Below are 27,253 nucleotides of genomic sequence, written 5' to 3'. Positions count from 1 at the left end.
TAAATATATACAGTTATTATTGTTATTAGTATTACTGCACCCAGGCTGACAGTCTCAGAAGCGATACTGAGTGTCAAGTAGGCCATAGAGACAAAATATCTCTCTCAGCCTCTTGGCATGGTCCATCCAGGGCAACAGTGAGGAACACTGGGACTGCAGTATGTTGGGGAGTGTACACTGCTGCTGCCCCTGCTGTGCCTGTGTCAATAGAGAAAGGACATCAGCTTCAAGGCGAGCACCTGAAGAAGAAAGTTAGCCAAGGGCATAGGCCCTTTAGTAATACAGCACAGCTTAAAGTACGGCTCAACCACAGAGACAGCAAGCAGGATAAGAATGCAGGTTTAGATAATACTAGTAATACTGCCTGTTAGCCAATGGCCTCCCAGCATAGCAGAGATTACTCTGTCATAGGGTGCAAACAATTAATTTCTTTCCCTTACTTCCTTTCCCTCTAGGGCTGGGTCCAAGCCAAAATCTCACTGCTGAGCTCCTGTGAACTCTGAGAAAGTCTGAATCAGCATATGGATCCAAACATTGAGGTTTGGGCACATTTGTACTTTCCTCCCCTTACTCTATGTTCCTTTCTGATTTGAGAGAGGGGCACTGGGTTGGCACAGGGAGGGGCATACTGCATCCTATCACTTGGCCCCTCCTTTTCACCCTCTGTCAAGTCTTTCTACCCCAGATCATGTTGGTTAAAAAGTGAAATCGACCTGCTGCCAGCTGCTTTGCTGAATCATGGTTGGTTTGGAAAGAAAATCCAAAGTGGAGGATAGTCCATAGAATGATATAGCCTCTTCTACAGGGGGATTCTGCTAATTAGGGGTAGGTGGTAAGATTCATACATAACTGGTACCAGTTAGTCTGGGTTAACTCTAGAAGCTGGAAAGACCCAGCCTGAAAATCTCAGGCTGTCAAAAGACTGCACAGTTGCTTAGAGTTATGTGCATGTTAAGTGCTTTCCTGGATCACCGACTAATAGAACTAAGAAACTACTGCTCACTTTTACAGGAGTTGTGCAAGTTGCACAGCAAGATTGTGGCTATTCTGGAGACCTTGATCAAACATCAAATTATTTTTCCCATTTGGATATAGTAGACAAGAAAAGCAAATGACAGTTACTGATGTGTTTACCTTTGGCTTGAACATAAATTAGTTCTCAGGGTCATATCTTTATATTGCAAATTGTTACTGTAAACAATTAAGTTAAAATCAATCTGATTACATGTAGCTGTTATGGAGAATGAAATCATGATCAGTTACTTACCAATCCTGTGCAAATGCCTGCCCTTTTACAGTGTGTGGACAAAGACTCATACAATTGTATGGGCTAAAATACAGCATTGTTTAAGAAAGTATTCTGCTTTTTCTTCAGTGACTTGTATAACCTTCACCAAATTCCATACAACTCATATTTACAGAGCTGCAGATTAATAAAGTCAGTTCAGGAAGGCAGGTTCATTAATTATTTCATACATTGATGTGAAGAGAGCGATGGAAATTTGGATACATATTTTACCCCAGGCATCTCCTGCTAGCAGATATTTGGAAACAAACATGGAAGCTGTTTTAAATGCTAGATGAAGAGAAATTATTAAAAATAATGAGAACATCTTGAGTCAGCTAGATAACATGTCATCGCTGTTTGGCAAAGCAAATGGACAGGAGTAGGAGAAGGGACAGTGGAGAATGTGAATAAGGAAATGTAATTTATCCCTTCACATAACCCAAGAAGCAGGGGTCACCCAATGAAATTAATAGGCAGCAGGTTTTAAAACAAACATATAGTCTGATCAGCTATGGCCATCCTGAGGTTCTTTTGACCACCCACCCCCGCAGCAAATTAATAGGGCTGAAAATTTCAAAGCTGCTTCAGGGACTCCCAGACTGGGATTTTTAATAAAGTCCAATGGAGTTAGGCACCCAGTTTCACTGATTTTCAATGGGAGATAGGTACCTAGCTCACTTACGATCATTTGAAAATTCCAGCCCTACTTTGCATTAAGGTAAATCCAAATCTCCTGGGTGAGTTTGAATATCTCAGCCTGCATTATTATAATACCTTTCATATGAGACTCTTAAAACACTTTACACACAACCCTGGGCTCACAAAACCCACGGACAGTAGGTATGTATCATCATATCCTTTTAGAGGTGCTCATATCAGCACACAGGAATGTTATGTCTGGTACAAAATAACACTGTGATTAGCTGATGTCATTAGGAATAGATCCCAGGAGTCCTGATTCCCAGCCCCAATCCCTAACCACTATTTAATACTGCCTCTACATTGCAAACTATATCAGACGTCATTAAGCAGTTTGATTAACATTTAACTCCTTCCTGTTTGATCTAAAATAAAGTATTTTTTTCAATATTTTTTAAATTTTCAACTGTCAGAAATTAAAGATGAACCACAGAATGTGGTCTAGTGGTTTGAGTAGGAAGTAGGGAGTCCTGTATCCACTCTTGGCTATGCCACCAGCTTGCTGTGTAACCTTGAGGCAAATTGCTTAGCCTCTCTGTGTCTCAGTTTACATCCATATAAAATGGGCAAAATAATACTTATCCACCTCAAAAGGGAGGAGGAGAGGGCTGAGTGAATGAATGAATGAATGATTATTTGCCAAATGTTTTGAAAAGCATTTTGAAAATGAAAAGAACTGTAATAGAGAAAAAACTGCAAATGATTTCAGCTCTGTTCTTCTGAGAAAATGCTTACCTATTGCATCAGAATCATTTTTAAAATTATTTGTTCTGTATCAAAATAGTATACATGTCATCTACCTGAGAATAACTCTAGAACTACTTTGCTATACAAAAGCATATGGAGGGTTAAGAGATCAGTCCTACACAATCTATCTATCTATCTATCTATCTATCTATCTATCTATCTATCTTGCTGACAGTGCAACTTGAACAGAACAATCCTGCTGTCAGGGTGCCAATGCCTGAGATGATGGGGCGCCCAGGATTTCAAGGTTTATGGATCTTGGGTAGTAGATAGAATATCCCAGGTCGGGGTTCAAGGGGTGTGTCTGTGCGGATTTGATCTTGTGCTTTTTCAGGGAGTTTCTTGAGCAAATGCTGTAGTTTCTTTTGGTAACTCTCAGTGGGATCAGAGGGTAATGGCTTGTAGAAAGTGGTGTTGGAGAACTGCCGAGCAGCCTTTTGTTCATATTTGTGCTGGAAATGGCCCAACTTGATTATCATACACATTGTAAGGAGAGTGATCACTTTAGATAAGCTATTACCAGCAGGAGAGTGGGGTGGGAGGAGGTATTTTTTCATGCTTTGTGTGTATATAAAAAGATCTTCTACACTTTCCACAGTATGCATCCAATGAAGTGAGCTGTAGCTCACGAAAGCTTGTGCTCAAATAAATTGGTTAGTCTCTAAGGTGCCACAAGTACTCCTTTTCTTTTTGCAAATACAGACTAACACGGCTGTTACTCTGAAACCTGTCATTATGCAAGGCACTGCATTTAGCCGTATGGAGTGGAAATCTATCAACTGCATGAAAAAACTTGTACAGATACAGACAGACATCATCTTCCTTTCCAAATGCAAACAGATGGACATCGTACCAAAAGGACTGAAGGTAAAAAATCCATTACAATCTACATACCACACAGACTATGCTGACAGCTTGTGCCGCACGCTTTCAAAGAAACTGCGGAATCACGTGATCAACATCCTCTACAGCAAACAGGGAAAGATTAAGAATGAGCTCTCAAAAATGGATACTCTCATAAAAAACCAACCTTCCACACAAACTTCCTCGTGGATGGACTTTACTAAAACTAGACAAGCCATTTACAACACACACTTTGCTTCTCTACAAAAGAAAAAGTACACTAAACTTTCTAAACTACTACATGCCACAAGGGGCCACAGCAATGGTTCCCTCAACCCACCCAGCAATATTGTTAACCTATCCAACTATACTCTTAGGCCAGCAGAAGAATGTGTCCTATCTCGGGGCCTCTCCTTCTGCCCCTCCACCCCACGAACATGATACAGTTCTGTGGTGACCTAGAATCCTATTTTCGACGGCTCCGACTCAAGGAATATTTCCAACATACCTCTGAACAACATACTAATCCACAGAGACCTCCCTACCAACACTACAAAAAGAAGGATTCTGGGTGGACTCCTCCTGAAGGTCAAAACAGCAGATTGGACTTCTACATAGAGTGCTTCCGCCGACGTGCACGGGCTGAAATTGTGGAAAAGCAGCATCACTTGCCCCACAACCTCAGCCGTGCAGAACACAATGCCATCCACAGCCTCAGAAACAATTCTGACATCATAATCAAAAAGGCTGACAAAGGAGGTGCTGTTGTCATCATGAATAGGTCAGAATATGAACAAGAGGCTGCTCGGCAGTTCTCCAACACCACTTTCTACAAGCCATTACCCTCTGATCCCACTGAGAGTTACCAAAAGAAACTACAGCATTTGCTCAAGAAACTCCCTGAAAAAGCACAAGATCAAATCTGCACAGACACACCCCTCGAACCTCGACCTGGGATATTCTATCTACTACCCAAGATCCATAAACCTGGAAATCCTGGGCGCCCCATCATCTCAGGCATTGGCACCCTGACAGCAGGATTGTCTGGCTGTGTAGACTGCCTCCTCAGGCCCTACGCTACCAGCACTTCCAGCTACCTTCGAGACACCACTGACTTCCTGAGGAAACTACAATTCATCGGTGATCTTCCTGATAACACCATCCTGGCCACTATGGATGTAGAAGCCCTCTACACCAACATTCCACACAAAGATGGACTACAAACCGTCAAGAACACTATCCCCAATAATGTCACGGCAAACCTGGTGGCTGAACTTTGTGACTTTGTCCTTACCCATAACTATTTTACATTTGGGGACAATGTATACCTTCAGATCAGCGGCACTGCTCTGGGTACCCGCATGGCCCCAAAGGATGCCAACATTTTTATGGCTGATTTAGAACAACGCTTCCTCAGCTCTCGTCCCCTAAAGCCCCTACTCTACTTGCGCTATATTGATGACATCTTCATCATCTGGACCCATGGAAAAGAAGCCCTTGAGGAATTCCACCATGATTTCAACAATTTCCATCCCACCATCAACCTCAGCCTGGTCCAGTCCACACAAGAGATCCACTTCTTGGACACTACGGTGCTAATAAGTGATGGTCACATAAACACCACTCTATACCGGAAACCTACTGACCGCTATTCCTACCTACATGCCTCCAGCTTTCACCCTGACCACACCACACGATCCATCGTCTACAGCCAAGCTCTGCGATACAACCGCATTTGCTCCAACCCCTCAGACAGAGACAAACACCTACAAGATCTCTATCAAGCATTCTTACAACTACAATACCCACCTGCGGAAGTGAAGAAACAGATTGATAGAGCCAGAAGAGTTCCCAGAAGTCTCCTACTAGAGGACAGGCCTAACAAAGAAAATAACAGAACGCCACTAGCCATCACCTTCAGCCCCCAACTAAAACCCCTGCAACGCATTATTAAGGATCTACAACCTATCCTGAAGGATGACCCAACACTCTCACAAATCTTGGGAGACAGGCCAGTCCTTGCCTACAGACAGCCCCCCAACCTGAAGCAAATACTCACCAGCAACCACATACCACACAACAGAACCACTAACCCAGGAACCTATCCTTGCAACAAAGCCCGTTGCCAACTGTGCCCACATATCTATTCAGGGGACACCATCATAGGGCCTAATCACATCAGCCACACTATCAGAGGCTCGTTCACCTGCACATCTACCAATGTGATATATGCCATCATGTGCCAGCAATGCCCCTCTGCCATGTACATTGCTCAAACTGGACAGTCTCTACGTAAAAGAATAAATGGACACAAATCAGATGTCAAGAATTATAACATTCATAAACTAGTCGGAGAACACTTCAATCTCTCTGGTCACGCGATTACAGACATGAAAGTTGTGATATTACAACAAAAAAACTTCAAATCCAGACTCCAGCGAGAGACTGTTGAATTGGAATTCATTTGCAAATTTGATACAATTAACTTAGGCTTGAATAGAGACTGGGAGTGGCTAAGTCATTATGCAAGGTAGCCTGTTTCCTCTTGTTTTTTCCTACCCCTCCTCCCCAGACGTTCTTGTTAAACCCTCGATTTGTGCTGGAAATGGCCCACCTTGATTATCATACACATTGTAAGCAGAGTGATCACTTTAGATAAGCTATTACCAGCAGGAGAGTGGGGTGGGAGGAGGTTTTTTTTATGCTTTGTGTGTATATAAAAAGATCTTCTACACTTTCCACGGTATGCATCTGATTAAGTGAACTGTAGCTCACGAAAGCTTATGCTCAAATAAATTGGTTAGTCTCTAAGGTGCCACAAGTCCTCCTTTTCTTATTGTAAGGAGAGTGGTCACTTTGGATGGGCTATTACCAGCAGGAGAGTGGGTGTGTGTGTGTGGTGGGGGGGGTGAGAAAACATGGATTTGTGCTGGAAATGGCCCAACTTGATGATCACTTTAGATAAGCTATTACCAGCAGGAGAGTGGGGTGGGAGGAGGTATTTTTTCGTGCTTTGTGTGTATATAAAAAGATCTTCTACACTTTCCACAGGATGCATCCGATGAAGTGAGCTGTAGCTCACGAAAGCTCATGCTCAAATAAATTGGTTAGTCTCTAAGGTGCCACAAGTACTAGAACATGAGATATCACAATCACTGGTTTTAAATGCTGACATTGACTGTATTTTGCATGATTATTTGTTCTGTATTTATAGTCTGTATTTCGGTCATGTACTTCTATTGCTTATTCTTTACATTAGGTACTATCATGCATTACTTCTGCATGTAGATATTGCATAGACTTCAAGCCCATGCTGTGTAAGCATTTTGTAATGACAGTTACAGCAATAAAGCTGGCTTGCTAGTTTAAAATTACAGCTTGCTATAATACTGTAGCTTTGTAGTATGATTGGGCCCTATAGATCTCCTGCTCAGATCGAATCTTGTGAAAAATTCTGGGTAGATTAAGGAAGTGTCACTCATTTGATTAAACTAAGGAGTCCGTTTTTGCAATCTAAACAGTTATAGTCTAGTGCTCAAAGGCACCTGGAAGGCACAGCTGCTTGAATGTATGTCTGGTTCTGTCACTGAGTCCTTTCAGACCTCAGCTAAGTCTCTTAAAGTTCTCTGTTCCTTAGTTTCCCATCAATAAAATGGGTATAATAATTTTTACTGACCAAAAACAGCGGTTGTGAGAATTTATAAGTGTTTATAAACTGCTTGGATGAAAGGTGCTGTATAAAAGTACAAAGCAGTGACTGATCGATCGATCGATTAATCAATCTATATCACATTAAGATACTTAACCAGGGTGTGATTTTTGTAATTCAGGTAAAAGAACTATCAATCTATCTATCCATTTGCAGTGTTGAGGTACCTGTGTTGGTCCCAGGATATAAGAGGGACAAGATGAATGAGGTAATATATTTTATTGGACCAACCTCTGTTGGTGAAACAGAGATGCTTGAGCTCTCCGGAGCTCGAAAGCTTGTCTCTCACCAACAAAAGTTGGTCTAATAAAAGATATGACCTTACCCAACTTCTATTTCTTATTCAGGGAGTAGAACTATCTATCCATTCACCCTGTAGCACTTCTAATGTATCTCTCATTATGATATGTGAACACCCACCCTAGATACTAGAAGTGAATAAATGAAGGAAAGTCATGAGCAGTTTCTATCAGTTGTCCAACAAATGTGGTAACACCTATCTGTCATTTCCCATAAAATCTCTCCATGCCTTAGGCACAGCAGAATGAGGAGTTCAAATAATTTTCAGACTTGTATGTCTAGCTAATATATATATATATATATATATATATATATATATATATATATATATATATTATCACTGGTAAGGCAGTGGCCTGGAACTGACAACATTCAGCCCCTGATCAAGGTGTTAAGAAATACATTCCATCTGTATGTTTTCTCTTTGTGATAAATCTGACAGCTCAGTACAATGCCAGTGGGATGGGAATAGGGGAGTAGTATGAAGCTAGTCCAGCCCTTCCTTTGGGTTACCATACCTCAGACATTTCAAGCTGTATTTCATGCATCAGGTGTTGCCACGTTTACTATTATTTATCATTTAAGTTGTGGTAGCACTTCAACCAGCTATGGACCTCATTGTGCTAGGAACTACGCATTTGATACCAAATAACAATCCCTGTTAATCACAGAGCCTATCAATCATTTAAAAGGACTTCAAGATTTAAAAAAATATTTCAAACAACATTAGTGTGTGTATGAAATTCCATTGGGGGGATATAGCTGATCTAAATTGGTACCTGCCTGAAGGATGCTGTGTTTAGGGATGAAAATTCGTTGTTGGTTTTTTACCAGTTGGGCTGTTTCTAGCATTCCACTGGGTACCACATAACACTAAGTTTTTCAGTGTGCTGTGGAAGTGGCTCTAGAATGTGGAATGAGTTTCACAGCTTTGCCTGACTAACAGGAACAGTCAGGATATCCAGGCTGCTTGTGGCTTAAAGAAAACCGGGAGTGACTAGTTACAAAAGCTTGGAGAGTGATAAATGTTTCACTCCATACCAAATGGATTTTTTCTGCACATGGAACAATAACACCCTGCAAGAGAGGAAAGGGTGGGTAATTCTGCCCTTGTGATATTTCAATTATTCTTTTTGCCTGTATATTTATTAGAAACATAAGCAATATACTACTACTGGACCATGGTGCAGTAGCCTGTCTCTCACCACTACTAGTTAGAAACCCAGGGCAGGTCTGAATCCCAGGCATGCAGAGCTGCCGGGTAGTAAATACCTCCATGTTTCCATCCTGCCAAGATAGTGGCTGTCATTCCCCTACTCACATAAGAACACGAGAAGAACATAAGAATGGCCGTACTGGGTCAGACCAAAGGTCCATCCAGCCCAGTATCCTGTCTGCCGACAGTGGCCCAGGTGCCCCAGAGGGAGGGAACTTAACAGGTAATGATCAAGTGATCTCTCTCCTGCCATCCATCTCCACCCTCTGACAAACAGAGGCTAGGGACACCATTCCTTAGCCATCCTGGCTAATAGCCATTAATGGACTTAACCTCCATGAATTTATCTAGTTCTCTTTTAAACCCCGTTATTGTCCTAGCCTTCACAACCTGCTGTGGACACAGGCTCTGGGAAGTCCCACCTCAAGGGCTCTGATAGACAGCAGCCTCCTGGCTCCTGATTGGCTCCTCTCCCTGTATAAATCCAGAGGGCAGTTGCGGTAGCGTTTAGGTGGAAGAGAGGCCTAAGGAGCAGAGTCCAGATCCTATCTCAATATGCACTTCACTACAGTCTGCAGGTACTTGGAGTTTAGCGGGGGTTGGTTTGGGGCTGTCTCCAACTTACAGCATGTTAAGTTTTTCCCAGTACACTTGTATTTTTTCCTACTTGAAATGAAACCCCCATAGACAGCTGCATTCTGCCACTTGCTTCCAGAAGGAGTGAGGGGAATGGCATGGATGATGTGCAGAAGCCCTGCTATCCAGCCAGCAGCTGCAGCCTTTTCTGCTCCACTAACCTTAATGATTCAAGAAGAGCTCACCCATGATAGCATAGAGAGATGACCCTAGAAGGGCAGTAGTGATTCCAGATCAATGCTTTGATTTATTGTGTTCTGTATTGCTGGGGATGTGTTGTGGCTTTTTCAACCCAATATTCTTTTCTTCCCTGTGCACTTTGCCACATGCTTCCTCAATTTCTTTTCATAGAGCGAGAGAAGTAAAAAACCCTAGCTAGTAATGCTGCCCGATTGCAACATCTCGTCAGGGATTGTGCTTAATTGACCATGCTCCACATCATCACCATCCAAGCATTTAAGTAATGAGAGTCCAGTGTTAACAACATTCCTGATTACATACAGGGCGGTGTGTATTGAGAGACAGCTAGAGAAGGTCTGATTGGAAAACAAAGCTGGGGTGAGCCAGGAACATAGGGCTGTTCAGGAGCAGATTGGTGGGCTGACTGAAATAAGGGTGGTGCAGAGTCCATTAGCAGCGCAAGGAGTGGAGCTGCATGGATGCTTATGACCTGCTTGCGAGATAATGGAATTTGTGACTTGGTTGAAAGGCTTATGCGGATGCTTTCTAGAAAGCCATTTAGACACAGCTCTGTTTTTTCCATCACGCATTTTCAACACTTCTTTAATGACGTCCATTATTACAAGGGATTTTTGCAGGGAAACAGGATCACTTCTGCAGGAGAATTCATCTATGCTAGGCTGGTTTTCAGAAGTACTGACTGAACACCCACCCAGGAAGTCAATGGGAGCTGTGGGTGCTCAGGCTCTCTGAAATGTCCAGAGTAATGCCACTAGTTCCAGTGGAGTTTTTCTGGATCTGGCACTTAGGGTGTTCCTGCAATCAGAATAAGGCCCTCAGAATCATCAGGATCATCAGTGGCTCTCAAGCACTTCATATGTATCAGTGAATTAAGCTTTGTAAAATCCCTAGTTAGTAGGAACATGTTGCTATACCTCTTTTATAGATGGATAAATTGATACACAGATCAGAAAAGGATCCAGTTCCTTCATTATCAATAAACTGGGCCTGGTTCTCCCCTTTCTTATGCACTATAAGTCAGATAACTTCAGTGAAGCTGGTGGAGTTAAAATCAGGGCAAAAGTGAGTGAAAGGACAATCAGGCCTCTCGACTTTAAGCTGAAAACCCTGTGTGTGTTTGTGTTGTGCTGCCTAAAACTGTCCCCTGATTGTCTTGTGGTCTAGGTAAAGTAGTATCTGACTACTCCAGGCATGGTTTCTTTTGCAAGGTTCTAGTCCCACCCAGGTGGGAAGTTTTACAATTATGAGCCAACCACAATTACAAAACACCAAACCAAGCAAAGCATGTACTGCTTGCACCTCTTTAATTTCAAAATCATTGTGTTAAATGGTCACCATCAAAGCAAACTTCCACTTACCTGGAAGCTGAGAAAGCAATTAAAGAAGAAAAATGATAAGTGTTTCATTTTAAAATGATTGGATTATTTTTATGGTTATGAAACTGGAGTCATGCTGAGGGTTTCAACGCCTGAGTCAACGTTACAATTGTGGGTCCTTTGTGGCTCGTAACTAGTAAATCAGATCTATGGAACCATACATTTACTGCAAATTTAAGAAGTTGTTCTTTAATTTTTAAGTGTATGTGTTAAATCATGTCAACAGGAATATAGATAGCCTGCTTTGCTTTCATTTATGAGAATCAATGTTGTACCACAGGGAACTTTTTTTCTCTGCTTTGCCGATTTATTCTGCTTTTTATTATTGGTTATGAGTTCCCCCAGTCAAGTGTCTGGCACATACACTAAACAAGTGTATATTGGGCCTGGTTTTCCCAGGGCTTTGTACTTCATGTAGTCAGTAACTCCTGAGCTGAATGAGTGAAGACTACTACTCTGATGTGCTAGTGCTTTACACAGGTGTAACTAGAAAAGGAGGACTTGTGGCACCTTAGAGACTAACCAATTTATTTGAGCATGAGCTTTCGTGAGCTCACAAAAGCTTATGCTCATGAAAGCTTATGCTCAAATAAATCGGTTAGTCTCTAAGGTGCCACAAGTACTCCTTTTCTTTTTACGAATACAGACTAACACGGCTGCTACTCTGAAACAGGTGTAACTGACTGCACAATACGGATGGCATAAAGAATCAAGCCTATTACCTCTTTTGTTCTACTTTCCTTTACGTCACATAGTGCCCAACACATCGGACCATTATGCTATAGCTACAGGGAATGTGATCTACAGGTGAGAGGTGGCAAGGGGTCAAGCTGCCTGGCCTGGGTTCTCTTCCTGGTTCTGACACTGACTTCCTAGTCACTCAACTCTTCTCACTATCTGTGCAAGTGACTTGCCCAAGGTCACCCAGCCCATCGCCCGTAGAGCCAGGAACGGAATGCTGGTTACCTCAGCCCCCGTCCCTGGGACCTAGAAGGCCACTGAACCATGCTATATTATTATTAAGCTGTATTATAATTAACATGATGATGATTTATCCTGAGTGTCTTAATGCTCTGGCATCTGCCACTGTGTTACACATACTAATAGTAATTGTAAGGAGAGTGATCACTTTAGATAATCTATTACTGACAGGAGAGTGGGTTTGTGCGGGGGGGTGGGGTGGTGAGAAAACCTGGATTTGTGCTGGAAATGGCCCACCTTGATTATCATACACATTGTAAGGAGAGGTTTCAGAGTAACAGCCATGTTAGTCTGTCTTTGCAAAAAGAAAAGGAGTACTTGTGGCACCTTAGAGACTAACCAATTTATTTGAGCATGAGCTTTCGTGAGCTACAGCTCGCTCATGCTCAAATAAATTGGTTAGTCTCTAAGGTGCCAGAAGTACTCCTTTTCTTATTGTAAGGAGAGTGACCACTTTACATAAGCTGTTACCAGCAGGAGAGTGGGGTGGGGGGAGAGTAAACCTTTTGTAGTGATAAACACCCATTTTTTCATGGTTTGTGTGTATAAAAACATCTTCTGTATTTTCCACAGTTTGCATCCGATGAAGTGAGCTGTAGCTCACGAAAGCTTATGCTCGAATAAATTGGTTAGTCTCTAAGGTGCCACAAGTACTCCTTTTCTTTTTGTGAATACAAACTAACATGGCTGTTACTCTGAAACATACTAATAGCAATACCCTGTACCTATTTGCTGGCCCTGAGCAGGAGACCTGTGGTTACCCCGGAATTTAAGATCCATAAGGAATCTCGATTCTCTTGCTAACATACTACTTGGACAATAACTTATTTCTCTTTGTTTAATTGGAGACACTGAGCAATGTGAAGCCATTAGCAGGAACTTACCAGCACTAATTACCACTAAAATGGGTATGGCTGGGTTAGCAGACACAAGAAAGAGATTGTGTGGTAGGGGGGGAAGATTCTTTCTATTTGGCCCTCATGAACAGAGTTTCTGAGCACCCCCTTTGACAAGAGCAGAGAGAGTACCCTGCCTTCCACAGGACAGTTAAATTAGGCAGGTTCTCAGAGTTAGATGAGGGAGTTGTACAAGTCAGAAAAGGAGAGACCCTCTGAGCTGACAGAATTCCACAGTCCCTAGCTAAAGAGCTGACTGTAGCCCTTAGGCAAAGCCCTTTGTCCTTTGTAAGTCTTGGCACCAGATCTCTTGTGACCAAGACTGTTCTGTAGTGGCCCACTCTGCCTCCTCAAAAGCCAATATTTTTCTTTATTTCAATGTATCCTTCATTCCAGTCTTTTAGGGCAGCTGCACCAGTTTTTCCAGGTGGAGACCACAGGTGCCCCAACCTGTTCCCCCTCTTGGAAGGGAGTCTAATTTCTAATCTAACTAAGACTGGGGTTTGGAGCAGTTTGAGCTTAGAGACTGAAGTAGAACATGCTCAGAGTCCTGCACACTCTTCTCTAAGAGCCTGATTGTGGCACTTAGCCGCTGTTCTATCCATCCTAGGAGCAGAGAAAAGCTGACCCACCCTGAGGGGGAGCTAGGGGAAATATCTTCCTCAAGAGACACGAGTGCTTCTGGAGGAGAAGGAATGTGAAGGTGCATTATTCCAAGGGATAGTGCAGTATATGCCATTATTCATACCCAGACATCTGTAGGCCCTGTCTTCTTCCCATTTCTCCTTGGGCACACAGGGGTGTGGTCCCTGGATCACTGAATGTAAGAACTGTACTTCCCCTGCACCTTGCAGATGGGGTACAAGTGGGAGGGGGCTGGCTCCTTGTCTCCTCCCAACACACACACCCACACACACCTTACACAAGCCTCAGGGATAATTTGGGCCTGAGGGAGGAAAGGAGTGCTGGAGTGGCACTGATGGCATGCAAGCCAGGGCTGTAAGTCGCCACTCTCAGCAACTCCAAAACATATTCCTAAAGTTCTAGTCTCGTTGTGGCGGGTTTGAGTTCCATGCTCCTTTCTTTCATCCAGTAGGGCGATTGCATGATCCACAACCCTACAGGTGTGATTTGGGTAAGGGGGACTTTTTATTACTATAGTAACATAGTTACTTAAGCAGCTCTTTTCCTCTTTAGACTTTTCCATAAGGCCAGGGAAATATTAAAAATGAAAATGGAAGGCCCTGCTTTTAGTAAAATGCAGTTTTCCCCCTCCTGCTGCTTAACTATCACATTGAGGATAAAAGTAGCAAAAAGTCTCACTGAAGAGGAGATGAATGCATTGTTCAGCAAGCTCTGTCCCCTTTGAAATTGCATCTACTCTACGTGTCTGCACTCCCTATCTCCTTTTAGGGAGAGTCGGATTCAAGGACACAGGCTGAGGCAAGTTTATAATACATTCAGTCCAATATCCGCTTGTGTTTTTAAAGAAATGCTGCTAGCCACATCCTTCTGTGATGTAACTCGCCATTGCTCCATTAACTTCTATAGATCTGTACTGATGAGGATCTAGTCCCCAACGCAATTCTACAAATATCCATCAGATTAGACTAACTGCATGATACAAAATTGTAAGTGTGATTGTGCTCTCATTCAGGGGAGCCCCTAGACATTTTTCACATGATACGCCCTAGGGCTCCCCGCCACCCTTCTCCTGGGTGACTTCCCGGAGGGGGCACTCTCTGCAGCTCTCGAGGCTGTTGCTGAGCGAGTCCCACAGGCAGAGCAGAGAGGCCCTGGGCTGCTGGAAGCAGGGCGAGGCTGGGCAGGTCCCTGTGGGAGAACCTTGGTGCAGGACCCTGCCCCATAGCAGTGGTGAGGAGGAGCAGTGCTGGCTGTCCTGCTGCCCACGCAGGGTTGGCCCCACAGCCACTCTGTCATGATGGAGGCTGGGGGTGTCAAAACAGAGCGAGTGGCATTGCGACCTTGTGCACGGCTCACATTTGGATGGAGAGGCCACAGGGCCAAGCAGGAGAGGTGCTGCAACCCCGATGCACCAAGTTCCAATGGCAGTCACTCCGTTTTGGTCCTGCACTGCACGCCACCCCTCACCACGATGTTGGAGGTGCATGGCCAAACCTGGGGGTCAGTGGGGTGGCCAGTGCTGCCATTCCTTGCTGCGGCCTTAGGAAGGCCCAACGCTGATGACTGGGTGCCTCTGCCAATGGTATGCGCCATGTGTACTATGCATGTGGCTGCAGGCACCACTGCTTTCATTTTCCCTGGTATAAACCAGTAGTGACTCCACTGAGCCCAGTGGAGTTCGGCTGGTGTAAAATGTGTGCAATGAGAGCAGAATCAGGCCCTCTCCCTCTGTCAGAATTCATAAAATCAATAGGACGTGTCTCGCTCTCATTAGAGTCCAGGGGTCTTTAGAGTAACTTCTAAATGATTGCATCCTGACAGTTTATCCCTAGTCAGTTCTGTAGATCTTCTTTCCCACAAGCCTAACACTCTTGCTGGAAGTCACAGCTGAGATTATGGAGAATTCCTCTGCCCTCTGAGACCTGGAATAGGTCCCTCCCAAGCAGGGCTGATGCACGCTGCCAGGCTGAGTGGAAGCCAGCACTGCCACGTCCCTGCTTGTGGATAAATTAAACACGTCAGCGTACGAGGCGATCAGTCTCGCATCCTTCAGCAATGCCAACTCACTTAGAAAAACATGGACTCTGACTTTTGGGTTGATACAATGTGAAAAACCTCCAACTCCACCTTTATCTTTCAGCTTGTTTTCTAATGGCAGACAGGGTCTGTGCAGAGACCATTCAGATTCATTGGCCTCAAACAAAACATGCCAGAGAGAGATGCCGGCCCCAAGTCAATCCATAGCTCCCAGTGCCGAGAGACACTATGGATAAAAATGCCAATAAGCAGCACTGGATTTATGTATTTCTCTTGAAATAGATTAAAAATAATTTCACTTGCTGATAAATTGTATAATTAAGATTCAGGCTTAATCTGACTTGTGAATTATTTGACCCACTATGATCATTATTTCTGCCTAGTTATGTCTAAATGCAGTCTCTTAGCTAAGGGGGGAGGCTCTTTGTGAGTGTGAGTGAATTGTTAAATAAAGACTAACCTGGAATTCAAATCTTAAGACTCAGTGGAGACCTTTGATATACAAAGAAGAATTTCATTATTCCGTTATCTTAAACTTGCTCAGGACAGAAGCAATGGCTGATAACTTGAAAGGGAATTGTGTTAGTATTTTTGGATAAGTCCTGTGTTAAATGCAGTACTTCAGGACTGGAAAATCTCCCATTTAAGCGCCTCAATTGGCATGGAAGAGAGATTAATGCTCGCATCTTTCTGAGCTTGAAAATCTCTTGACCAGAGTTGAATCACAGAAGTGTAGCTGAGTCTTTGCTTCCTAACAAGCTTGAAGACCAATCCAATCCCCACCCAATTAAAAGGATTTTGGTAGGTTCAGGCCTTTTGCCAAGATCCAGTTGTTAATGATCTTTGCTTGTTTGCAAGACCCTCAGTTTCTGAAAAGAATGGAGTTCCCTGGCTTTAGGCTTTGTGTTTTGTTTTGTTAGTCATAGAATCATAGAATATCAGGGTTGGAAGGGACCTCAGGAGATCATCTAGTCCAACCCCCTGCTCAAAGCAGAACCAATCCCCAATTTTTGCCCCAGATTTCTAAATGGCCCCCTCAAGGATTGAACTCACAACCCAGGGTTTAGCAGGCCAATGCTCAAACCACTGAGCTATCCCTCCCCCCCCAAAGTCTTTGTTACACTAGAAAAAATCTGCTCAACAGTAAATGTATACTAGATCACCCCCACCAGCAATATAGATTATACCTTATGCCTACAAAAACACCACTTTAACCAAGTGATGCAGGTGAAGGTATAAACTGGGCTCAAACTGGGGAAAAAAGAAGTAGCAAGCTCCACCCATCTGAGATGCCAGAATGAGTCACTAATCACAGTAAATTGTACTGATGTTCAAAACATGACCATGAGCGCTGTGCAGTACAAGGGAGGGCCTCTTGCATCTGATCTAAGAAGTTTTTGGAAAGTGTTGAGAACAATTTCCTGGTGCAAGTGCTGGAGGAACCAACTAGGGGCAGAGTTCTTCTTGACCTGCTGCTCACAAACCAGGAAGAATTAAAAGTGGAGGGGAACCTGAGAGGCAGTGACCATGAGATGGTCGAGTTCAGGATCCTGACACAAGGAAGAAAGGAGAGCAACAGAATATGGACCCTGGACTTCAGAAAAGCAGACATTGACTCCCTCAGGGAACTGATGGGCAGGATCCCCTGGGAGAATAACATGAGGGGGAAAGGAGTCCAGGAGAGCTGGCTGTATTTTAAAGAATCCTTATTGAGGTTACAGGAATAAACCATACCAATGTGTAGAAAGAATAGTAAATATGGCAGGCGACCAGCTTGCCTTAACAGCGAAATCCTTGCTGACCTTAAACACAAAAAAGAAGCTTACAAGAAGTGGAAGATTGGACAAATGACCAGGGAGGAATATAAAAATATTGCTCAGGCATCCCGGACGACTGGAAAAAAGCAAATATAGTGTGCATCTTTAAAAAAGGAAAGAAGGAGGATCCAGGAACTACAGGCCAGTCAGCCTTACCTCAGTCCCTGGAAAAATCATGGAGCCAGGTCCTCAAGGAATCAATCCTGAAGCACTTAGCGGAGAGGAAAGTGACCAGGGACAGTCAGCATGGATTCACCAAAGGCAGGTCATGCCTGACTAATCTAATTGCCTTCTATGACGAGATAACTGGCTCTGTGAATGAGGGGAAAGCAGTGGATGTGTTATTCCTTGACTTTAGCAAAGCTTTTGATACGGTCTCCCACAGTATTCTTGCCAGCAATTTAAAGAAGTACGGGCTGGATGAATGGACTGTAAGGTAGATAGAAAGCTAGCTAGCTCATCGGGCTCAACTGATTGTGATCAATGGCTCCATGTCTAGTTGGCAGCCAGTATCAAGCGGAGTGCCCCAAGGGTCGGTCCTGGGGCCGGTTTTTTTCAATATCTTCATTAATGATCTGGAGGATGGAACGGACTGCACCCTCAGCAAATTTGCAGATTACATTAAACTGGGAGGAGAGGTAGATACGCTGGAGGGTAGGGATAGGATACAGAGGGACCTAGGCAAATTAGAGGATTGGGCCAAAAGAAATCTGATGAGGTTCAACAAGGACAAGTGCAGAGTCCTGCACTTAGTACGGAAGAATCCCATGCACCGCTACAGACTAGGGACCGAATGGCTAGGCAGCAGTTCTGCAGAAAAGGACCTAGGGGTGACAGTGGACGAGAAGCTGGATATGAGTCAACAGTGTGCCCTTGTTGCCAAGAAGGCTAACGGCATTTTGGGATGTGTAAGTAGGGGCATTGCCAGCAGATCAAGGGATGTGATCATTCCCCTCTATTCGACATTGGTGAGGCCTCATCTGGAGTACTGTGTCCAGTTCTGGGCCCCACACTACAAGAAGGATGTGGAAAATTTGGAAAGCGTCTCGCGGAGGGCAACAAAAATGATTAGGGGACTGGAACACATGAGTCATGAGGAGAGGCTGAGGGAACTGGGGTTGTTTAGTCTGCAGAAGAGAAGAATGAGGGGGGATTTGATAGCTGCTTTCAGCTACCTGAGATGTGGTTCCAGAGAGGATGGTTCTAGACTATTCTCAGTGGTAGAAGAGGACAGGTCAAGGAGTAATGGTCTCAAGTTGCAGTGTGGGAGGTTTAGGTTGGATATTAGGAAAAACTTTTTCACGAGGAGGGTGGTGAAGCACCGGAATGGATTACCTAGGGAGGTGGTAGAATCTCCTTCCTTAGAGGTTTTTAATGTCAGGCTTGACAAAGCCCTGGCTGGGATGATTTAGTTGGGGATTGGTCCTACTTTGAGCAGGGGGTTGGACTAGATGACCTCCTGAGGTCCCTTCCAACCCTGATAATATCCATGATTCTATGATCTATACAGGCAAAAGGCACTGTTACAAAACCTGTCAGCTCACATAATGTTAAACACAATTTTGCTCTTAGTAATACAGGCAAGGATAAGGATAAGCACAATCAACTAACACCTTTTAAAATACAACTGTCCTCCTCCACCCTAAGGGCAAACGGCAAAATGTTCAGAAGTGGCTAGAAATTTCAATGCCTTAATTTTGGATGCCCAGATGGAGACTTCTTAAAAGAACATGATTTTCAGAAAGGGCTGAGGACCCACCCTCTGAAAATCAGACGTTTTAAGAGTCTCAAATTGAAGCACACAGAAGCACTAGTCACTGTTGAACGTGTTGGCCAAAATCACTTTTAGCATCATGAACACAACATGTTTCCCCAGTATAGACAAGCCCCAGCTGTGTGTCAGAAAAAGCAGTAGATTCCAGAATGATGTGGCCGAGCCTTAAGGGCAAACCAGCTTAAACAGGAATTTGGGTGAATCTGTTTTCCATTTGAACATGTTATTGATTTCAAATAGAGAATGGTGGGATGAGAACTTTAATATTGATTGAAACTGGTAACCCTTCACAATTCCATGGCACCTTTGACTTGAATATCTGTGTTTACAGACTTTAATCCGTCCTCATAATATGCCTTTGAGGCTGTGAAGGGTTGTTAGTCAAACCGGTAAAACAGGAAAATGAAAATACTCATCTTTTTGCCCATCTACACTGAAATGTTTGATGCCTATTATCACCAACAATTTGAAAGCTTTGATCAGACTGGTCGTCTTTATTTTTAGCAGTGGGTAAGTTGAGGAACAGAGTTCAATGAATTGTCAAAGATCACATATCGGGTCAAACCAAGGAGTTCTGATTTCAGTCCCCCACTGTAACTGTAATTAACATATAATGCATGTATGTGAGCACAAAGAAGAGATGGGATGGGAAAGAATTTTTGCAGTATCTTATGTGACACATCACACAACTGATAAAGCCATAGGCCATTATCTTAGTTATTCTCTTCATTAAGCGTTGAGAGCATGCAGCACCACACAGGCGGTATTAAACTCTGTTCAGGGTCAGGCCCTTATTCTTAAAGATTATGGGGAAAAGGAAAGCCACTTATTTATAACCGTGTCCGCATCTTATGTGACCTCCACTCCTCCTCAGCTTTGATCCAAGCTGCTGATCTGAGAAATGGATTCTGATTTCCATTTGATAAGGCGTAGGTTTTTCATGAAGGGAAATCCAAAAATAATCCTTGACTGAGCAGATAACTCAACCAAGGAGCTCAGATGTATATGCAAAGGAACCGGCAACTCTGCTAGATGAATTCTCATGATCGCTTAGTCCCTGGTGGAAGACGAGTCCCATGGCGAGTGGCAGGAGCTGACCAGATCATGGTTGCAGAGCCATGATTTCATTCCAGCTGCATGCCTAGTAGATACCCACTATGAAAGATTGCATTATGGATCTAAACAGAGCCAGCATGGTCTAACGTATTCCATATTTAAGCACTGACAGCTGGATACTTCAAGGTGCTGACCATTCTGGCCTGGATCCAGGAAATTACTTAAGCACATGTTCAGCTTCAAGCATATAAATGGTCCCAGTGAAGTCTAGAGGAATGCTAATGTGCTTAAAGTTAAGCATGTACTAAATGCCTTCTTGGATTGGGACTAGAATGCTCAGCCCCTTGTAGGACTCAGCCCCTGTTAAAACATAGGGTTTTTTAAAACCCAGTTGATGATGAAAGCTCTCAAATGTATTGCCATTCAAACATGGCTATACGATAAGATTGCAGAGCCTCTAAGGCAACATACGATTGTAAGCTCCTTGGGGCAGGAACCATCTTTTCTCCTGTTTGTACAGTGCCTAGCGCAATGGGTTCTGGTCCATAACTGGGTCCATAACCAGGAGCTATGGTAAGAGAAATGATGATTTTGGAAAGCAGTATAACCATTTAAATCCCACTAATAGCAGTGAAGGGTGGTGAATGTTTCCATTCACATGCTACTTCAATTCATTTACAAGAAACCATTTATTATGTTTTTTAAAAAGTTACTATTGACGTATTGGGACATTTTGTTGCAAACATGGTCCGAATCCTGAATAGTTCTACTGACTCTAGTCAGACTATTCTCAGGCTTCAAGGGCAAGAACCACTCATGGGAGTAAGGGCTGTAGGAATGAACTCTGTGTTAGTTGCAGAACAATTTTCCTAACTCATGAAGGCCCAGTAATAGCAGCTCTGAGAGGCTTATCTCACAGTAATGAGAAACAGCATGCATGCGTACCACTATCTTTTGAGAAGCAGTGAGCAAGGGATGGAATGTTGACTACATAGCATATTACTTGGCTTTTGAGGCAATGGCAAGTGCAAACATTTTAGTGTCACAATAAATCTGGAAAAACGACCTGGGTGTACCTTGTATCACCTCTAAATTCTATAAAACAAAAGAAAACAATACTAAGCTAGACATAGGCTAGTTGCACATCTGAAAATACTGTGGAAATGTATTACAATGAGATCATGATCTGGGGCATATTTCTGTCATAGGACCAGACACCTATACCCACTTGGATAAAGTGGCTGTTCTTAAAAAGGGAGGAATAGCAGATATGATAAACTGCAATTGTCTAGGTACAGCCTTTTTTACAGGTCTGATAGATTCCCAGGCTGCAGCAAGTTAGTTGCCTTGTGCATCACTGCTTGTCATTCCCTCTGCTAGTGAAATCTGGCACTGACAAGGAGAAGATGTTTTGGAGCAGGGGTTCTCAAACTTCATTGCACTACGACCCCCTTCTGACAGCAAAAATTACTACACAACCCCAGGAGGGGGGACTGAAGCCTGAGCCTGCCTGAGCCCTGTGGCCCAGGGTGGGGGGGCCAAAGCCCGAGCCCCATCACCCTGGGTAGAGGGGGGCAAAGCCAAAGCTCAAGGGCTTCTGCCCCAGGCAGGGGGTCTGTAACCTGAGCCCTGCCACCTAGGTGGTGGGGCTTGGATTTTGGCCCTGCGCCCCAGCAAATGTAAGCCAGCCCTGATGACCCCATTAAAACAGGGTCGAGACCCACTTTGGGGTGGCAACCCACAGTTTGAGAACTGCTGTTTTGGAGCATCCAGGCCATCTTTTCCATCTTTAACTTGAAAGGTTCCTGACATTTCTTTGTATCTTGTTTATTCCTTGCTGCTGGGGTCAGGTCCATCATGCTTGCTGAGGTGGAGTTGTTTGGAAGTACTTTTGATTTGTTTTTCTTACCTAAATACCTGTGTCTTTTAGGGGGTAATTCAAACCGAGGCTGCCCATGCACCAATGAAAGGACCGGCAAAGACCTCCAGAATAGCAGGTCAGTGTGACCCTCACTGTTTTTCTATCATATTTAAAAGTCTATGCATATATCCATTTTAAAAACTATAATTTCAAGCAGGGCTGAATTAAGGCATATATTCCCTAGGTTTGTGTCTAGGGCCCCAGTGATTGAAATCCCATGAAGTCAGAATCTCAGTTTTGATTTTTTAAAAATATTATTTCTTGCCCATATAGACGTGAAGAATAGTTTGAAAATAGGAACTGAGTGTAACCCCATGCCTGCCAGAGTCTGCTGACAGTCTGAAACCTGAGCTCCCAGAGGTGCTCCATTCACCTTAACTCTGAATCCTGCTACCACCCCAAGGAGATGCACGGCTACAGGATGGCCATGGGACTAACAGGGGCCCCATGTTCATTGTGCTTAGGGTCCTGGATGGCCTTAATTTGATCTTCTCTGTGGGTACATTTGGTTGCAGACATAATAGGTCTAGTCTCATGATTTTAATGGGAGAAATGACCGACATGGCTAATGTATATCAACTACTTATTGCACTGATTTGTGGTCTAATTTTCACCAGTGGAAATCCAGATTAATCCCATTAGCATCAGTGGAGCTACTTCTGATTAATACTAGTGTAAACGAGAACAGAATGTGGCCCGTTGGCCAGTCTATACTGTTACTACTCTCCCTGCCAAATCCACTGTGTTCTGCACCATATAAAGACTCAATATACACTGTTACTTTTCAAAAGTAGTTATAGTAATAAATAACTGGCATTTACAGACTTTTAATCATACACTGTAGCGGCGAACCAAAACAGGGATGAATTGCCCTCCATGCAGGAAGATAATACACAAAGGGGGCGTTGAAGGGGGGCAGGGGTTGTAAACAGTATGCAGGATGACTTCACATAATTCCGACAATACAGTGCTATCCTTCAGAGGCAGATGATGACATTAGGTGCTGCATGAGCTGTTGCTAAGCTTTCCAACAACATTTATTCTTTAGCCACAAGCTACTCCTGTTCTTGGTTGTTAACAAAGCCACTCTTGTCAGAAAACATTGTTCTTCCTTTTAAAACTTTCTAGGACAAAATGAACTTGTTAGCAGTCCAGTGTGAGCCTTAAATTAAAACGAAACTGGGTCTCTGCTCAAGGACCTGCTGACTGCTCCATGCTCCTGATTTCATTTTCAGCAGAACGTCGGTGCTTTAGTAACGGATTATCTCCACAGTCTGGGGCATAAAGAAGATGCAAATTAATTTTTCAGCAAGACACACTACTGGCTCAGACATCTTCCCTCCGCCCATTACCTTAACATCAATGTCTTGTCTAGTTAAATGCCAGTAAACAAGTGTAACACTCTAACAAGCCACAAATTAGCTTATTGACACCTCTGTCAGCTGTCTCCTGCTTCTAAAAATGTCAGGTTTCTGAAAAGGGGTAATAACATTGGGAGTCTAACATAAAATTGTTTCTTGTATGCATGCCCCTTGACTTATTCCTTCCCCATCCAAAGACCCTTGTTAGCATATTGGATAAATATATTTTCAGTGTGCACACAGCTTTTTTCAAGCTGCTGAACTTAAACTCACAGACTGTTGCTTCTGCATGTAACTTAACTCTTTAGATTCTGCAGGGAATTAAAATGTGCCTTTTTCCCCCCGTCAGGCTTTCTTATTTTTCCTGTGTTCATTTAGGGGATGGTTAAAGTGTTGAGCTGGATCCTCAGGTGGCATAAGCCATTGTTGACTTCACTGGGGTTACACCACTTCACACTAACTGGAGATTGGGGCCATTGGCTTGACAGCCATAGAAATTAGAAACGAACGAACTTCAGACTGCTGGGAAATCAGAGTAAGTACAGAAAAGCACCAAACGGTTCAGATGAATCTAACTGAACCTTCTGAGTTCTCAAAACTGGCTTGGAAGTCTCACAACAGGCTTTCTTCTCATGCTGTGTCTCTGCACAGCAGAAAACCCCTCCAGCACATGCAATAGGGATGCAATCTCTCTGCAGGACCCCCCTCCAGTGCCCCTCACTCTTTCCCAGAAGGAAGCTGAGATGGATGGATAAAGTGGGGAGCATTCACATCCATAGCCGATTCAGTCCTTGAGTTTGCAGATGACACTAAGCTGGGAGAAGTGGTAGATATGCTGGAGGGTAGGGATAGGATATAGAGGGACCTAGACAAATTGGAGGATTGGTCCAAAAGAAATCTGATGAGGTTCAACAAGGACAAATGCAGAGTCCTGCACTTAGGATGGAAGAATCTCATGCACTGGCAGCAGTTCTGCAGAAAAGGACCTAGGGGTGACAGTGGACGAGAAGCTGGATATGAGTCAACAATGTGCCCTTGTTGCCAAGAAGGCTAACGACATTTTGGGCTGTATAAGTAGGAGCATTGCCAGCAGATCGAGGGACGTGATCGTTCCCCTCTATTCGACATTGGTGAGGCCTCATCTGGAGTACTGTGTCCAGTTTTGGGCCCCACACTACAAGAAGGATGTGGAAAAATTGGAGAGAGTCCAGCGGAGGGCAACACAAATGATTAGGGGACTGGAGCACGTGACTTACGAGGAGGGGCTGAGGGAACTGGCATTATTTAGTCTGCAGAAGAGAAGAATGAAGGGGATTTGATAGCAGCCTTCAACTACCTGAAAGGGGGTTCCAAAGAGGAAGGATCTAGACTGTTCTCAGTGATAGCAGATGACAGAACAAGGAATAATGGTCTCGAGTTGCAGTGGAGGAGGTTTAGGTTGGATATTAGGAAAAAACTTTTTCACTAGGAGGGTGGTGAAGCACCGGAGTGGGTTACCTAGGGAGGTGGTGGAATCTCCTTCCTTAGAGGTTTTTAAGGTCAGGCTTGACAAAGCCCTGGCTGGGATGATTTAGTTGGGGATTGGTCCTGCTTTGAGCAGGGGGTTGGACTAGATGACCTCCGGAGGTCCCTTCCAACCCTAATATTCTATGATTCTATGCTGATGCAGCCACCAAGGGTGCTAACAAATTCTAATTGCACAACAGCAATCTTTGTGTCATAATTCATATTTAATTGTGTGCTGGAAGGAACCGTATGCTGGTTTCCATCTATTGAATACTGAAGTACATCTTGGCCTTGCGTTGTTCAGAAAATATCAGAGTGATCTGCCATGACCATTCCCCCAGGGGTGTGATTGCTAACCTGCTTCTCTGGCGCAGGATTGTGTCAACCTCAGGGGCAAGGAAATGCTTCCCTCTGCTGAGACTACAGCTCACATTGAATCCTTCTTGTAGGTCAACTGCTGCCCGTGTCTTCAGTTTGAGCAGGAACACGGAAACAGAAGAAAACGGAGGTGGGTGGAAATACACCATTGCTTAATATGTTCTGAAGGTCAGAGAGAAAAGTCCTTGGCCTAAATCAAATTGTGCCTGATCTAAAATTAAAAAGACTTAAATGCTTAGAATTTCAGAGAGACTCAAACTAATGGCTTGTTTCTTCCCCCTCCCTGCTTACTTGTTGCATAAATTGCAAATGTATCTTATGGGGATAGTATTTAAAAGCCAACTTAAAATAGTATTTTTACTGTTGTTCAGTGCATGAGAGACCTATAACATGAGTCATGTGGTTAGTCACTCTTGGAATCAGCACCTCTCAAGGAAAGAAAAGGGATAGGACTATTCCTTATGAGAACACTTCTTTGCAATGAATTTATACAATCCTGGGAATTAAAGACTTGTATCCGTAAAACCAAACTGTGCTGCTGTAAGAACTGCCTCAATCCCTGTTTGTGTGCCTCGTGCTCACCCTAGCTCTATGTAATGTAGTTCAGTTTTTCCTGAAATGGTCCCTTAAATTTGAATTTTCCTGTAGAGCCGAGGTTAATCAGATGACTAGAATAACCACAGTTATATTTTCCCAGTCATTCTTTAACCCAAACTGACAACATACGAGAAAAAAATCAGTGGAGAGGGAAATTTTATTGCCTTCCATGAGGTTGACCTAAAGGTTTTCTTGAATTCAGGGCCAAATTCTGAATTCTCAATCCATCCTTACTTAAGCAAATTCCCGAATGATTTCCTCCACAGAATCCATGTGGAGTTCAGATTAGAAATCAATGGCATGATATGTCTGTCTAAGGATTTTTGGTCGAGTCATTAATTCTCAGTACTAAAATAAAGCAGTGACAGTGGGCAAAGTGCAGTACTCACTACAAATGAGTGGATTATAATTAGTCAGGCAGCATTCAACTATGTTTGAATCCCAAACACTTAACCAATCCGCTCCAGATATAAAAGTAAGCTCAAGATTTTGTTTTTAAAAGGAAACAAAGTAGATTATGTTCAGCTCTACACAAATAAAAAAGAGCCCATCAGCTCTAAAATAAATTGTTCAGCCTTCTATTGTGGGCAAATACTTAGCTTCATGTAAATGTGTTACCTTTACCCTGTTAATGCATTAAAAATGACAGTATCCACGTATTACATACTGGTTAGTCACTATGTCCAGAACATAGCTTGCTTCTTAGTGAACCCCCAATTATTTTGCTCCAAAGGCTCCCTCCCTAATTTTAAGGGCTAATTACCCAGGCACATTGCCATATTGTTGCCAACATACTAACAGTATTCCCAGTTTTCCTTAATAGCGTTGCATCACTTCAAAGCACACCTGTTCCATTTCTGCAATAAGGCCAAAATCAGATTATTGTATTTTCACTTCCAGTTTAAAATGTTGTATAGGAAGCATTGTTGAGCATTTGAATGCACCTGCTGTCCACCATCTCCCCACAGCTCTGCTAAAATCACCTTTTGCTTATGGACAAATAAATGAGGGGATAACAACGTGGGTTAGGATCATCATGGTGTAATCTTAACTTTTATTTGAAATGTAAATACCAGCTTTGTGGTAGATGACTACAGCTGTGATAAGAGAAGGAAAGTAGTTTAAAGGCATGTAATCAGCAACAGAAGTGGGCAGATGCAAGTATTTTTAGAGCATCCTGTAAATGCCAGAGATAGCCAGATCTTCTTATTGTACCCAGCATTGTCTTATAGGGTTATTAACATGTAATGTGGATAGAAATGATCTGGA

General features: G+C 43.3%; 1 long non-coding RNA gene across 1 annotated transcript; it reads left to right on the top strand.

Annotated features, from left to right (window-relative positions):
* The first annotated feature begins 461 nt into the window (after positions 1-461).
* Positions 462-25,517, top strand: LOC311511047. The gene is made up of 4 exons (XR_014709189.1): positions 462-539; positions 22,152-22,218; positions 23,882-24,038; positions 25,459-25,517. It is a non-coding gene; the product is annotated as an uncharacterized lncRNA (long non-coding RNA).
* Positions 25,518-27,253: the final 1,736 nt, after the last annotated feature.

The sequence above is a fragment of the Lepidochelys olivacea genome (assembly GCF_965140295.1).
Source record: "Lepidochelys olivacea isolate rLepOli2 genome assembly, chromosome: 21".
Lineage (NCBI taxonomy): Eukaryota > Metazoa > Chordata > Testudines > Cheloniidae > Lepidochelys > Lepidochelys olivacea.
The sequence above is the reverse complement of the archived record's forward strand: the minus strand, read 5'-3'. Positions and strand labels throughout refer to the sequence as shown.